The sequence below is a fragment of the Lampris incognitus genome, chromosome 2 (assembly GCF_029633865.1).
Source record: "Lampris incognitus isolate fLamInc1 chromosome 2, fLamInc1.hap2, whole genome shotgun sequence".
NCBI lineage: Eukaryota > Metazoa > Chordata > Actinopteri > Lampriformes > Lampridae > Lampris > Lampris incognitus.
In genome coordinates, this window is record NC_079212.1 from 26,864,403 (window position 1) to 26,881,861 (window position 17,459).

Here is a 17,459-nt window from a genome sequence, read left to right on the forward strand (position 1 = left end):
CAGTGGTAGGTTATTCGATACGAAGGTGGTTCTTGTTAATGTTTATGGTCCTAATTGGGACAATGGGGATTTTTTCAAATCGGTTTTCTCCACACTCCCTGATATGTCCTCCCATATGCTGATCATAGGCGGTGACTTTAACTGCTGGTTGGACCCACATTTGGATCGATCCTCCACTAAATCTACTACTTTATCAACCTCAGCTGGGGTTGTCCATACCTTTATGTCTGATTTCGCTGTTTCAGACCCTTGGAGAACATTTAATCCATCTGGGAGGGCATACTCTTTTTTCTCTTCGGTACACCACACTTTTACGCGCATAGACTACTTCCTTGTAGATGATAGACTTCTCCATTCCATATCTTCGTGCTTATATAATCCAATTGTGGTTTCGGACCATGCCCCTGTCACTATGGGAGTAGTCTTTCAAACAGCTAATAATCAGAGACCGCCTTGGCGGCTTAACACTCAATTACTCAGTAACGAAAATTTTATTAACTTTGCTTCGGCCCAAATTGACTTTTTTATGGATACAAATAGAACCCCAGGTATCTCTGCGTCTACCCTATGGGAAACTTTGAAAGCTTATCTTAGAGGTGAAATTATTTCCTACACCGCATATGAGAACAAACTTAAAAAAGATAAATTGTCCATGCTAACACGCCGCATTGCCCAATTAGATAACGCATATTCCGTTTCACCATCTCCAGATATTTATAAGGAGCGCTTAACTTTGCAAGCAGAATTTGACACTTTGCTAACAGATCGAGTTACTGAGCTGCTTGTCAAGTCTAGGAGCACCTACTATGAACAGGGAGACAAAGCCAGTAAGTTATTAGCACACAAGTTGCGTCAAGTTTCATCATCACATCAAATTCCCAAAATTCATACATCATCCGGAATATCATTAGACCCTAGGGAGATAAATGATGAGTTCAGAAGTTTCTACCAGTCTCTATATACACTACCGTTCAAAAGTTTGGGATCACCCAAACAATTTTGTGTTTTCCATGAAAAGTCACACTTATTCACCACCATATGTTGTGAAATGAATAGAAAATAGAGTCAAGACATTGACAAGGTTAGAAATAATGATTTGTATTTGAAATAAGATTTTTTTTACATCAAACTTTGCTTTCGTCAAAGAATCCTCCATTTGCAGCAATTACAGCATTGCAGACCTTTGGCATTCTAGCTGTTAATTTGTTGAGGTAATCTGGAGAAATTGCACCCCACGCTTCCAGAAGCAGCTCCCACAAGTTGGATTGGTTGGATGGGCACTTCTTTGAGCAGATTGAGTTTCTGGAGCATCACATTTGTGGGGTCAATTAAACGCTCACAATGGCCAGAAAAAGAGAACTTTCATCTGAAACTCGACAGTCTATTCTTGTTCTTAGAAATGAAGGCTATTCCATGCGAGAAATTGCTAAGAAATTGAAGATTTCCTACACCGGTGTGTACTACTCCCTTCAGAGGACAGCACAAACAGGCTCTAACCAGAGTAGAAAAAGAAGTGGGAGGCCGCGTTGCACAACTGAGCAAGAAGATAAGTACATTAGAGTCTCTAGTTTGAGAAACAGACGCCTCACAGGTCCCCAACTGGCATCTTCATTAAATAGTACCTGTTAGAGCCTGTTTGTGCTGTCCTCTGAAGGGAGTAGTACACACCGGTGTAGGAAATCTTCAATTTCTTAGCAATTTCTCGCATGGAATAGCCTTCATTTCTAAGAACAAGAATAGACTGTCGAGTTTCAGATGAAAGTTCTCTTTTTCTGGACATTTTGAGCGTTTAATTGACCCCACAAATGTGATGCTCCAGAAACTCAATCTGCTCAAAGAAGTGCCCATCCAACCAATCCAACTTGTGGGAGCTGCTTCTGGAAGCGTGGGGTGCAATTTCTCCAGATTACCTCAACAAATTAACAGCTAGAATGCCAAAGGTCTGCAATGCTGTAATTGCTGCAAATGGAGGATTCTTTGACGAAAGCAAAGTTTGATGTAAAAAAAAATCTTATTTCAAATACAAATCATTATTTCTAACCTTGTCAATGTCTTGACTCTATTTTCTATTCATTTCACAACATATGGTGGTGAATAAGTGTGACTTTTCATGGAAAACACGAAATTGTTTGGGTGATCCCAAACTTTTGAACGGTAGTGTACTTCTGAAAGTGATGCTGATTTATCAGAATTTGATGACTTCTTCCACTCCCTCGATGTACCTTTAGTCAACCAGGATTTGGTTAAAGAATTAGAACAACCAATCACTGTTGAAGAACTGTCTAGAGCTGTCAAATCCCTTCAATCCGGGAGAAGCCCAGGGCCTGACGGTTACTCGACAGAGTTTTATAAAAAGCTTCTCCCCAAAATAGCCCCTATTCTAATTGAAATGTATAATGAAGCATTTGTTAATGGTATTCTTCCACAGACTCTCACTCAAGCGACTATCTGTTTAATTCTTAAAAATAATAAAGACCCTCTTGAATGTGCATCATATCGTCCAATTAGCCTGTTAAATGTTGACTATAAGATTTTAGCCAAACTTCTGGCAACACGCCTGGAAACAGTTCTCCCATCGATTATCTCTCCTGATCAAACAGGATTTATTAGAAATAGACATTCATTCTTCAATCTTAGGCGACTATTTAATATCATGTACAATTCCTCTGACACCAACACCTCGGAGGCCATTATATCCCTGGACGCGGAGAAGGCGTTTGACAGGGTGGAGTGGAAGTACCTTTTCTATACACTAAATAAATTCGGCTTTGGTTCAAAATTCACTACTTGGGTAAGACTTCTGTATGCGTCCCCCCAAGCCTCTGTCAGGACTAATAACACTCAGTCAGGCTGTTTCCCTCTGCAACGGTCAACACGCCAGGGTTGCCCTCTAAGCCCTTTATTGTTTGCTCTCACCATAGAACCCCTTGCAATAGCACTTCGTTCCAACCCTCTTATCAAAGGTATAGTTAGATACGGACATGAGCACAAGGTGTCTTTATATGCAGATGACTTATTGCTATACACATCTAATCTTTCTGTTTCTGTTCCTGCTGCCCTTGCTACTATTACATCCTTTGGTCATTTATCAGGGTATAAACTGAATCTCAGTAAAAGCGAATTGATGCCGCTTAATGTGACTGCGGAAAAATTCCCATTACATACCTTGCCATTCAAAGTTGCTCATAGTTGTTTCACTTATCTTGGTGTACAGGTCACGAGTCGATTTGAAAACCTTTTTCGGGCCAACTTTTCCTCGCTTTTAACCCGCACTAAGGATGATTTTGAACGCTGGTCAGTGATGCACCTCTCTTTAGTAGCGAGAATTAATTCTGTTAAAATGAACACACTCCCTAAATTTTTATATCTCTTTCAGTGCCTACCGATTTTTCTTCCCAACACATTTTTCAAAAAAATAGACGGCCTAATTCTACCTTTCATATGGGATAAGAAGACTCCTAGGATACGAAAACAGCTCTTGCAGAGACCCAAGTCAGACGGAGGTATGGCGCTACCAGATTTTAGATTTTATTATTGGGCGGCTAATCTTAGGGTCATTCAGTTCTGGTTGCGAGGTGGAGAGATGTCCCCGTCCCCAATTTGGTTAAAGATGGAAGCTGCTTCGTCTGTACCGGCATCATTGTCTTCCCTCGCTCACTCCTCCATTACAGGCCCTTATTCCTCTTTCACCAAGAATGTGTGTGTCAAAACAACATTGAGGATCTGGAATCAATTTAGACGCCATTTTGGGTTTCAGACAACCTCTCTTTCTGCTCCGATGGCCTCGAACCCTGCTTTTGCCCCATCTATGGTTGATAGTGCTTTCTCAATATGGTCTAGTCTTGGTATAAAAAGGTTTAAAGATCTCTACATTGACAATACATTTAGTACGTTTGAGCAACTAGCAGTTAAATTTGGTCTTCCCAGGCATCATTTTTTTAGATTTTTACAGATCCGGAGTTACGTCCGCAATTTGGATCCTCATTTCCCCACCCTTCCTGGTGAAACACAGTTTGACACCTTTCTTACCCCGCTTCCCACTCTGAAAGGTACCTTGTCAATAATTTATAGACAAATTTGTTCTTTAAGAATTGCCTCACTTAATGACATTAAATCCTCATGGGAGGAGGAACTGGGGGAGGGAATATCTGATGGGCTGTGGGAGAGGGCACTCGGAAGGGTACATACCTCTTCGGTCTGCGCCCGACATGGTCTCATTCAATGCAAAATCATTCATAGGGCTCATTGGACCAAAGCGAGACTAGCGAAAATTTACAAAGACATAAATCCTAACTGTGTGAGGTGTAACCAGTCTCCTGCTAACCATGTGCACATGTTTTGGTGTTGCTCATCTCTTGATGGTTTTTGGAAAGATATTTTTAGCACACTTTCAGAAGTATGTGACACACAGATCAAGCCAGACCCTTTTATTGCGCTATTTGGGGTGCCCTCGCCCACATTGCAACTGACCAATATTAATAAGGATTTTATTGCCTTTGTTACCCTGTTGGCGAGACGATTGGTTTTGCTTAGTTGGAAATCCTCTGTACCCCCTGCTCATGCTCTTTGGATTAAGTCTGTTTTAAATTGTATAAAGCTGGAAAAAATTAGGCACACACTCAAAGGGTCCCTAAACAAATTCTGGGCAATGTGGACCCCCTTCTTTTCTTATGTTAAGCGACTTCATTTCCCTGTTATTCCAGAGTGATGTGTGTGTATATATATATGCATATTTTTTCCTTTTTATTGATGTCCTTGTTGGATGGAGGTGGGGGCGTGGCAAGCTCCGGTGATGAAGGAGGTAGGGTGTATGTGTACATGATGTCTGTGAGGGACTGTGCTGGGTTGGCTGGCCTGCGGACAAGTGCATTGGAATATGTGTACTTGTATTTATTTAGTTATTTTTATTTATTTTTTTAATTATTTTAGTTAATTTGTTTTGATTTGATTTGATTTTTTTTCTCCTTTGAGGGTGTGTTTTTATTCCTCATTGTATTCTGGTGTGTTAGTGTATTGTTGGATGTGTTTTGTGTTCATGCTGTACAACTTACGAGGACAATTATTTTGTAAATGTTGATTATGCGGAAAATTCAATAAACAAAGTTATAAAAAAAAACAAAAAAAAAACCATTAATGATGTGTGCATCCCCCTGCTGTTGGACACCGGTGCAGGTGTGTCTCTCCTGAATGTTGATACCTACAGTCAATTTTTCAGTTCACTGCCACTGTCCGCACCCTCAGCTGTCCTCTGTGGGTATGGTGACTCCAAAATCGATCTGGTTGGCTCTCTCCAAGTGACTGTCCGCTATGGAACCAAGCTGGTGCCCAATGCAGTTTTTCATGTGGTACGCCGTGGGGCCAACCTGATGGGCCTGGACCTGTTCTCCGCTCTGGGGTTCTCCCTCTTAGACACAAGGGGGGCAGCAATCCTGACTGTTACCACACCTTGGCAGCAGACGTGGCCATCGCTGTTTATGGGGCTGGGCTGCCTCTCCGCCTTCACCCATCAACCTCTCCTCAACCCTGCTGTGAAATCTGTCATCCAACCACTGCGCCGCATCCCGTTGGCTCTCCGTGATGGGGTCTCCGCCGTGCTGCAACAACTGCTGGAAGCTGGCATCACTGAACCGGTAGATGCGTCACCTTGGGTCTCAAACCTCGTGGTGGCTAAGAGGAAGTCGGGGGGCCTGCGTGTCTGCGTTGATCTACATGCAGTAAATAAGGCAGTGGTCCCTGATAAGTATCCACTGCCCACCTCAGAAGAACTCACTGCTCAGTTCTATGGCTCTGAGGTGTTCTCCAAGCTCGACCTCAGACAGGGGTACTTACAGGTGCCCCTCCACCCCAGCAGCCGAAACCTCACAGCCTTTGTGACACATGCAGGAGTGTTTCGCTACACCAGGATGCCTTTCGGTCTCAGCCCCACCCCTAGCTGCTTCCAGAAAATCATGGTCTCCGTGCTGGCTGGCATACTGGACGTGGCCATTAATCTGGACGATATAGTGGTACACGGGCCCACCAGTGAAATCCACGACAAGCGCCTCAACATGGTCTTCGCAGCCCTGTCCAAGCACAAGCTAACTCTCAATGCTGAGAAATGTGTCCTCTCTATGCCAGCCATCGAGTTCGTGGGGTTCCGGCTGTCAGCGAGCAGTGTAACTCCACTACAATCCAACGTGGACGCCATTCAGGCCATCCCTGAGCCCAGCTCGGCCGCCCAGGTCGCCTCCTTCCTGGGTATGACAAATTACTACCTGAGGTTTCTTCCCCAGTACTCTGCGACCACAGCCCCCCTGCGCCAGCTGCGTAAGGACGAGCCATGGGTGTGGTCAAAGGCATGCAGTGACGCTGTGCGTGATCTCAAGACTCAACCGACTTCACCACCAGTGTTGGCTCACTTCGACATCTCCAGCTCCACCTTTGTGACCTGTGACGCATCAGCCACAGCGATAGGAGCTGTGCTGTCTCAAACTCAGAACGGTGTGGAGAAGCCCATCGCCTTCGCCTCCCGTGCCCTCAACCTGACTGAGCAGCGGTACTCCGTGGGTGAGCGTGAGGCATTAGCCTGTATCTGGGCTTGTGAAAGGTGGCACCTCTACCTCTATGGCCGCTCCTTCACCCTCAGGACAGATCACCAGGCCCTGACAGCGCTGCTGTCCACATCTGGGACAGGCCACAAACCCCTGAGGCTGCACCGCTGGTCTGACCACCTCCGCCAGTACAACTTCAGCCTGCAGTTCACCCCAGGCAGAGACAATGTTGTCACCGACCTGCTCTCTCGCTCTGTCTCCACCCCAGCTCCACAGACGGACACTGACTGTGTGGAAAAGGACATTGTCCAAATGCTACACACACCCCTTCAGGCCACTGTCTCTCTGCAGAAGCTGAGGGCAGCCTCCGAACAGGACCCTGTCCTCTCCCAGCTCCGCACCTACATCCAGAACGGCTGGCCTCACAAGGTCCCAGAGGAGCTGGCTGTGTTCGCCTGAGTCAGACAGGAGCTCTCCTGCTGGAACGACACCTGCGTGGCACGTGGGTTTTGCCCAGTGGTCCCAGCTGCTCTCCGTGCGCGTGTTTTGAATATGGCGCATGAAGGCCACCTGGGCATCGTGAAACTGAAACAGCACTGCCGAGACCTGGTGTGGTGGCCGGGGATAGACAGAGATATTGAGGCTCTGGTGAAGGACTGTTCTGCCTGCCTTGTGAGTGGCAAGACTGGCCACCAGGCTCCCCCACCCCTGCAACCTCTCGCCTGGCCCTCTCAGCCCTGGGAACACCTGCAGTTGGACATTTGTGGTGAGATCCATGGAGTTCCCCACCACCAATGCTTCATGGTGGTCGCCTACGATCTACACTCAAAATGGCCTGAACTCACCACTTCCGGCACTGTGACCTCACAGATCATCATCGACTTCCTGGACTCTCTTTTCTCTTGCTGGGGCCTCCCAAAGACCATGGCCCTCAGCTGGTCTCTGCTGAGTTCACTGCTTATCTCGAAAGCAAGGGCATCCGTCATATACGCACTGTGTACTACCACCCCCAGGCCAATGGTGGTGTTGAACGTTTTCACCAGTCACTGAAGAACGGCCTCAGAGCACACATGGCCCAAGGGTGCTCTTTCACGCAGGCCATCCGTCACACTCTGCTGCACTATCGGGCCACACAGCACTCGACCACAGGCGTCTCCCCAGCCTCTCTCATGCTAGGCCGGGAACTGTGCATGCCCCTTGACAGGCTCCGCCCCTCCACACCCCAGGCACCTCCCTCTGGGGTCAGAGCCTCAGTCACTCGTCAGCAGACGCGGATGAAGCAACGGTTTGACCAGTCAAAACGAACCAGGGTGCCAGACATCAATGTGTCAGACTGGGTCAGGGTCCGCAGGCCCCACAGGGACAATAAAATGGCTTCATACTGGTCCTCTCCTCTCCAAGTCACCCGTCAGCTGGGCCCAGCCACCTATCTCCTCAGCGATGGCACTCGGTGGCACTCCAGTCATCTACGGAAGGTGTCAGCTCCGCCACACACAGCTGGTGACACAACCTTAGCCATTCCCTCAGCATGGCAAGACGCCCCGGGGCTTCATGCAGCTCCTACACGGGCCCCAGACATTCCTGGGCCTCAGCTTCCCCTGCCTTCTCCCTCCCCACCTCGGCCTGCCCAGCCTCAGGCCGCCCCGCAACCTGTTCGCACACGTTTACGCCCTGCCCACCTAGAGGACTTTGTATCAACCTTTCATGTTTGAAAGCCTGCCGGGGGGGGGGGGGGAAGTTATGTCTGCACACCTCGACAGTGCTGCATTTGATTTGGTGCTGTTCTATTGTGCTGGGATCGATTGGTGATGCCTGTGGGCTCTGGGTTTTTTGATCAGGTCTGCCTGTGATGCTGTGTCAGTCTAAATAAAGAATGCAACGTAGAGGTTGTGTCGAGCGACAGTGCTGTGTCCTGACGTGATTTCTAAATACAATACTGTACACTTCAACATATTTGTTCTACTTTAAGTCTTTATTACTAATAAGTTGTTCTATTGTTCGTTCTTTGTGTTTTTATGTCTTTTTCTATCTTTGAATGCCAGGGGGTTAAGAGATAATGTCAAATGTAAGGCCTTATTTTTGTTTGCAAAAAGTTTCAAAACTGATTTTGTATTTTTTCAAGAGTCCCATTCTTTTCCTAGTGATACCACTTTTTGGAGATCACAATAGGGCAATGATATATATGGTTATCTCATGGAACAGAAAGGTCTGCAGGGGTCTCATCTTTGAAAAATAATTATGATGGTGTTATTTTGCACTGTGATTCTGACCCAGAGGGTCATTTCATCTGCCAAGTCTTAAACTGCGTCAGTGCTACCTTTATCATAACAAATATCTATGGGTACAATTCAAAGTCCTACTAACGGACCTAGAATGCAAGCTTAAACAGTGGCTATCTAAATATTAGGGAGTAGGCACCTGGATATTTAGATATTTCGTTATTATTTTAGTACATCCAAATGAAACAATGTGTGGAAGGGTTTGCTTCACTGAAGCCATAAAAAACAGTAAGGCTGTCCATACTGTTTTTCATTGGGAGTTTACCACTTCTCCATATGTTGTAGCTTACTGGTCCCAGTTTGATCAGAATATTCCCTGGGAAAAAAGTTGGACATTATCTCATAGATATCTTCTCACAAACAAAGTAAAGGAGGTTTCCTTTAAAATGATTCACACATCCAGTTAAGCAATTTCTTTCTAAATATGTGAGTGATTTTGAATTTGGGGGGGGGGGTGCTTTTGTGATCAACCTCATTCTCTTTCTAGCAAAATTTCACACTCATCGATGCAAGTTTTCTACAAGGACTTAGACTTTAGAGTGTTTTCACAAAGGACTTGGAACATTAAATGGACACTATCTTTAAGTTACAATAAGAAGGCTGGAAAAACAATGACTTTATTTAATGACTTTTTGTTATGGGAACAGAATTGATAGCCTTGCCGGGTATATTACAGTTAGTTTTCTTTTCTTTACTTATTTTGTTGCATCTATTACGCCCTTTTACTTCACTTGTTTTGTTGTATCTTTTTTACATTTTTTGTAAGTTCATGCGCATGCAACAAAATGATTGGGCGGGAACTAAAGCAACCACTGGACTGCTTGAGAGTGGAGCCAGCCACTGCACACGAGAGCCCAGGGCTCCAGAAAGCCAGAACTCAGGTCCGAAGCTCACAGGCCCGGATGAAACAGAGGTTTGATGCATCCTGCCGAGTACAGACTCCCTCTCTGTCTGTGGGGGACTGGGTCAGGATCAAACATGCCCACTGCCAGAACAAGCTGTGGTCATACTGGTCAGGGCCCCATCAGGTGGCTCAGCAGCTGGGACCGGCTACCTACAGACTAAACAATGGGGCTCGTTGGCACTCAAACCGCCTGCATAGGGTTGTAGCCCCTACAAACCCTGCATCATCCCTGTCCCCAGCTGCTGCTTTTAGTTGGCAGCCCAGACCGGAGGCAAACAGGGTGGGTGGTAACCCACCGCCATTGCCAGGCCCTGCTCCCCAGCCTGCTCGCCCTCAGAGGGTGAGGGTTCCACCTGTCTGGCACAGGTACTGGTTAAGGGACATCTAGGGTAGGGACTGATATGTTACTGTAAAGACGGAGGCTCCACTTTCACACAAGGACCACTTTATTTGGATTCTCCCCCAACCGTCATCTCCACAGCAAAAACACTGCGTACAGCACTTCCGCTCTCTCTTCCGCCTTCAAAATAAGAGCTCGAGGCATATACTGTGGCGACAGCTTATAACAGGAACTTAAAATCACTAACAGGCAAGTCCAGAAAAATAGGTTACATACCTCCCCTCCTACAAAAAGAAACGTCCTCGTTTCAAAACAGTAACACTATATAAGTGCAAAAACACAGGCTTGTCCAAAACATTATCAACCTGTCCTCCTAAATATACATATATATAGCAGAAAACACACCCTGACACCAAAAAAGTGCATATCAATCTGCGAACCCCAGAAGTAACCCAACACCATAAAACAAAATCTTAACAATAACATTATGCATGTTATCCCTCACGTCACTGCACAGTCTCAATAAAGTATTGTAGCGAATTCGGTGAACAACGCAACCACAGGAACTGCCGCGGCCGGGAAGCGAACCCGTATCGCCCGCACCGCAGGAGGCATCGCTAACCGCTCGACTAAAAGGTCAAATCCACCCGCCAGCGTGTCTACTTATCCATGAACGTTACATCACCCCCCCTCCTTCGGGAAGCGCGTCCCCGCGCTTAAGCATATCAGCTCCTTCACGCCTCAGGGCGCCTACGCTTCCGATTGCCTTACGGTCGCCATCCCACTTCTGACACCAATGTAGCGAATTCGGGGGACAACGCAACCACAGGAACTGCCGCGGCCGGGAAGCGAACCCGTATCGCCCGCACCGCAGGAGGCATCGCTAACCGCTCGACTAAAAGGTTAAACCCACCCGCCAGCGTGTCTACTTATCCATGAACGTTACATCACCCCCCTCCTTCGGGAAGCGCGTCCCCGCGCTTAAGCATATCAGCTCCTTCACGCCTCAGGGCGCCTACGCTTCCGATGGCCTTACGGTCGCCATCCCACTTCTGACACCAATGTAGCGAATTCGGGGGACAACGCAACCACAGGAACTGCCGCGGCCGGGACGCGAACCCGTATCGCCCGCACCGCAGGAGGCATCGCTAACTGCTCGACTAAAGGGTCAGACTCACCAGCTTGTCTACTTATCCATGCACGTTACAGTATGCCACACTATGCCCCATGTACACCGGAAAGTTCTGATACACCATTGCATCCAGACATACTATATACATCTGAAAAAAATATATACCACCACAGTAAAAAAACATGTCAAGTGACCTCGACAAACATTCAACAGAAATTCCAACAGTCATATTTAATTGTCTGTGCTGTTTTTTATCCTTTCCACAAACAGCTAACCAAACGTGACAAAGTCCTTGAAACGAAGTGGTTTTCTCACAATCCTCCCAGAACGAGCAACAGTCTGTAGTGGCTCACTGGTGCCTGTAATCCGAACAGTCCCTGTTTCACCAGAGGCCAGCGGCTCCTCAGCCACAAAGTCCCTCTCTGGCGACCCCTCGTCCAGCAGCGAGGGAGCATGAAGAGGAAAAGCCGGCAGGCTATCTGAAAAACCAGCAGCCACCGGTAGTGTGTATGGTTTCAGTTTATCATAATGGACGACCTGCCCCTGTCCATCAAAGTCCAAAGGGCTGCCAATATGATAGGTGAGTCCAGGTTCCCCCTCAGAGCCCAACACAGACAGGACCCTGTAGGGCCCCTTCCAGTGGGGAGCAAGTTTCATACGGTCCTCTGTCGGATTATGAAGCCATACCAGATCCCCTTCTGCATACGGCTGGTGACGGACCGTTCCATCATAGTACAACTTCTGCTTCTCGTGAGCGTCAGCGCCACCCTGCCTGGCACCAGCAAACGCAGCCTCTTCGGGGGAGTGGGTTCGAATCCCACCGCTGCCACTAATGCAGCTGAGGGTTTGTAGATGTCGCCTATACTGTATGAAACTATAAAATAACAAAGACGGAGGCTCCACTTTCACACGAGGACCACTTTATTTGGATGCTTCCCCAACAGTCCACAACACTGCGTACAGCACTTCCGCGCTCTCTTCAGCCTTCAAAATAAGAGCTCGAGTCATCTACTGTGGCGACAGCTTATAACAGGAACTTAAAATCACTAACAGGCAAGCCCAGAAAAATAGGTTACATAATGTTATGTTACTTTCTCAAGGGGGGATGTTGTTTCTGGTTGGGTGGTGTTCTGGCTTGTATGGTTGAGCACTAGTATTTACTGCGGCTTTGAGAGGCGCGGGGAGCACTGTGATTTACGGCAAGGTGAAAAGTGTCGTGAGTTGATGTTGGTTAAGTAAAAGTTATAAACGTGGCTCCCGTTGTGGTCATTGACTGAATACATAGGCTGCGACAGAGATGTGAGACCAGACGAGTTTGCAATCTTGCCCAAGCACATTTAATTAAAATTTTAAAAAAAACGATAAAGAACGAAATAAACGTGGTAGTTCAGTTCATGAGCAAAAAATGACGAGCCCCCGCCCCTGACCAAGATCCTGCGAGACAAAGAAGAACACAAAACCACAGGCGCCCCTAGTGGAGCGGAGGGGTCGTCACACTATGCATGTGTGAACGTCACCATATACTCCTAAGAAATGGAAATGTGGATGCAAATAAAGAACTGAAGAAAGAAGTGAACTTGCAGTTCTGCAGACACTGGACATCTACTACTACTTTCGGCTGCTCCCGTTAGGGGTCGCCACAGCGGATCATCCCTTTCCATTTCTTCCTGTCTTCTGCGTCTTCCTCTGTCACACCAGCCACCTGCATGTCTTCCCTCACTACATCCATAAACCTCCTCTTTGGCCTTCCTCTTCTCCTCTTCCCTGGCAGCTCCATATTCAGCATCCTTCTCCCAATATACTCAGCATCTCTCCTCCACACATGTCCAAGCCATCTCAATCTTGCCTCTCTTGCTTTGAACAGTATTATGTATTATGTATTATGTATTATGTCCAGTGTCTGCTCTGCAGACACTGGACATAATACTCAAAATTCACAAGCAAGAAAAAACTGTTAATATTAACCTCAAGACAGAAATGTTGGATATGTGTTCATTTAGTTTTATTTTTTTTAAATGTTCGCATTTGTTAATGTTTACAATTATTTTTGCTGCAATAATATCTTTGTAATAGTTCCCATCTGTTATATATGTTCATGTTTAAAACTCTTTTTGCTGCAATCATATCTCTGTAATAGTTATTTTGTCTCAACACAGCAATCACTGGGCCACCACTGTCCTTCTTAAGGTTGGTGAGACCAGCACTTATGTTTACAATACAATCCAGCATATCAACTTGGCTGATGGGTATCACAGTGTTCAGTATCTGAAAGGTTTTAAACTGACCTAAAGCTCGTTCCACATGAATGTGGACTCTTGACAACTGGCGTGAAGTGTCAACAAATGAACCTGACAACTGAGACTTCCCCTTAGTGAAACTTGGGATTCTTAGTGTTGCTCCTACTCTGGCCAATTCCTCTCTAACAAGGAAACCTCTATCTGCAAGGATCTCATCCCCATACTCAAGTTTTCCCAAACAGCCAGAATCTAACGTTATTAACTTGTCAGAGGCATGACCTCCTCACCCATCAGACAAAAAAGACATAGCTCCTGCCGGTGTTATTCCAATTAGATACTTGACTGTGTTTTGGTGCTTATAATTTGACCAGATTTCAGTTCTTGCTCTTAGATTGTATGTTCTCTCTCCAAAAATCTCAGTACAGTCTAAAATACAGCGACAGTTTTTAAATTTGGGTTTGAAACACTTTGGCATTTTTGCTCTCACTGCATCCTTACTTGGCCACATTATCAAAGGGTTCAATATTGAGGATAACATGGGGATCCACTGCCTTAAGATTTTTGATACAGTTGAGAATGGAAGCCCAAATCTGTAGGACAAGGTCTCTGTCGGTGAGTCCAAGTCAGACTTTCATTAGAACCAAAAGGATGTGGTTCTCCCAGCTTAACCGACCCTTCAGCATAAGTGTGCTTCTTTTTACAATGTTCAAAAGCCACATGAAAACCTGCAATGACTGTAAACCGGTTAAAAAAAAAACCTAAAATAAATTTTAGAGTTTGTGTCTTTTATGGAATTAAACCTAAAATTGGACTGCTTAAGCTGCTCCTTCAGTTTTCTATTCTCTTCCCGTGCGGCCTCCAGTTCTCTTTTCACAGCTTCGTAGTCGTTACGGAGCTGGTTGTACTGCAGGTTGAGTTGATCCATCTCTTTTTTGGCTACAAACTCGCCTTTATCTACAACACAAAAAAATGTTTTTTAAAACTTGCCTCTCCATGTGCGACACATTACAACAACCAGCCAGCACCAAACATTCACAGACATGCACACAACACACACACAGAATCTGTTAATAAAGTCACCAAGCAAAAACAATGTGACAAACAGAAAGACAGTGGTGCCACAACACAGAGGGTCAAAATGAGAAATCAAGGAAACTGCAAAAGATGCGGCTACAGGCATGAGCCAAATAAGTGTCCTGCCTATGGACCAGAGTGCAAAGCCTGCCACGGGAAAAATCATTATGCAAAAATGTGCAACTCACGCAAGCACAAAAACAGCCATAAGGTGCAGCATATAAACAAGGCAGAGTTAGATGATCAAGAATTCTTTATTGGCTCAATCCAAGCAGAAAAACAAGACCACTCAGTCTCACAAATCAATGCGGTGGATGCAAAGAAAGAAAAATGGCACGAAGATCTGATTGTCAACAATAAAGTTTTGAAAGTTAGGCTGGATACTGGAGCTGATTGCAACCAAATTTCCACGAAAGACCTCAGAAAACTGAGATTGGATAAAAAGGTGAGCGAATCTCACTCCAAGCTTGTTGCTTATGCAGGCCACCACATTCCAGCCAAAGGCATGTTGACATGTCAATACAAAGATAAAAACTATGATGTGGAGTTTGAGGTCATAAAGAACAATGCACCTGCAATTCTAGGAGGAGAGTCATGTGAAGAAATGGGCCTTGTCAAAAGACTGCATGCACTTAAAACAGAGAGTGACATTCTAAGTGAATATGAGGAGTTATTCACTGGATTAGGCTGCAAACCGGGAGTATACCACATTGAGACAAATCCAGATGTCACTCCAGTAGTTCATGCTCCCAGGAAAGTGCCTGTCGCCCTAAAAGACAAAATTGAGACAGAGCTGAAAAGAATGGAAAACTTGGGTGTGATAACCAAACAGACAGAGCCTACAGATTGGGTGAATAGTATGGTGACTGTAACAAAACCTAACAAAGTTCGGATCTGCATCGACCCAAAGGACCTGAATGCAGCCATCAAAAGAGAACATTATCCACTGCGCACAATAGAAGAAGTGGTAGCTGAAATGTCAAATGCCAGATTCTTTTCAGTTGTAGATGCTAACCACGGATTTTGGCAAATCCAACTGGACGAAGAAAGCTCTCACCTGTGTACATTCAACACACCATTTGGGAGATACAGATTTAAAAGACTTCCATTTGGTATATCGTCAGCAACTGAAGTGTTCCAGAGGTGCATAGCCAGACATCTAGAAGGGCTAGAGGGTGTAGTCAATGTAATAGATGACATCGTGGTCTGGGGAGAGAGCAGAGCAGCATGATCGTCGTTTGAGACAACTGCTGGTCCGCCTGAGAAGCATCAATCTGAAACTGAACAAAAGTAAGTGTAAGATAAGGCTGACAGAAATCAGTTACATTGGTCATGTGCTTAGTGAGAAAGGACTCAAGCCTGATCCTGAAAAGGTCAGAGCCATACAAAACATGCCCGCACCAGAGGACAAAGCCGCCCTCCAGAGGTTCACAGGGTTACTGCAATACCTCTCTAAATTCATCCCCAACCTCTCAGACTTGAGTGCTCCTCTGAGGAAGTTGGAAGGAAATGTGGAATGGCATTGGGGGTCAGAGCAACAACAGAGTTTTGACAAACTAAAAGCTCTCGTCAGCCAAGCACCAGTACTCAAGTACTATGATGTCAGCCAGCCAGTTACCTTATCTGTTGATGCAAGCTCTGAGGGTCTGGGAGCAGTGCTACTTCAAGATGGACAGCCAGTAGCATATGGCTCCAGGGCATTGATTGACTGTCAAAAACGTTATGCACAAACCGAAAAAGAATTGCTTGCAATCGTGTTCGGCTGTGAAAAATTCCACCAGTATCTATATGGAAGACATGTCCATGTAGAAAGTGATCACAAGCCACTGTAAGCGATATTCAAAAAATCACTCCTCAGCGTGCCAGCCAGACTACAAAGAATGCTCATGAGACTACAAAAGTACAGTCTTGAGGTCAAATACAAGCCAGGCAAGGAGATGCATATTGCTGATGCTCTAAGCAGAGTATTTCTAAAAGAGCACCATGAGAAACTCCTTGATGAAGAGCTGGAAGTCAACTTTGTAAATCACCAACTCCCAGTATCAGAGGAAAAGTTGCAGGATTTCAAAGAAGCAACAAAAGAGGATGCTGAGTTGATACTGGTTGCAAATGCAATTCAGAGAGGCTGGCCAGATAAACAGAGACAGCTTCCAGACAAAATCAAACAGTATTGGACATTTAGGGAAGAGCTGTCATATGTAGATGGACTTGTATTCAAGAACTCAAGGTTAGTAGTACCACATACATTGAGAAGTGAAATGCTCAGGAAAATCCACGAGTCACACATGGGCATGGTTAAGGGCAAGGAGCGAGCCCATGATGTACTGTACTGGCCGGGCATGGCCAAACAGATCGGTGGATCGGTGTGCTGTATGTAACACACACAAGAACAATAATCCCAGAGAGCCACTTATGTCACATCCAGTGCCTGAGAGAGCATGGGCAAAGATAGGTGTGGATTTGTTTCACTTCAATGATGCAGAGTACTTACTGTGTGTGGATTACTTTTCAAAGTTTCCTGAGATCATCAAACTGAATGGAACCACAAGCAAACACATCATCATTGGGTTGAAGTCTATATTTGCAAGGCATGGTGTGCCAGATGAGTTATTCTCCAACAATGGCAGACAGCTAGTGAGCCAAGAGATGGTGGATTTCAGTGCTGAGTGGGGTTTCAAACACACCACCTCAAGTCCCAACTTCCCGCAGTCAAATCGGCAAGTTGAGAGGGCAGTTCAGACAATAAAAAACCTGCTGAGAAAAGCACAGGACAGCGCTGGTGACCCGTACCTAGCACTGCTTGAATACAGGAACACGCCACTGAGGGGGGTTGGCCTCTCACTTTCTCAGATGCTCATGGGAAGAAGGCTCAAATCAAAGTTACCTTTGACAAAGACATTGTTGCAGCCAGCTGTCTATAAAAATGCCAGGAGCAACCTCGTGTATAGACAACACAGAAACAA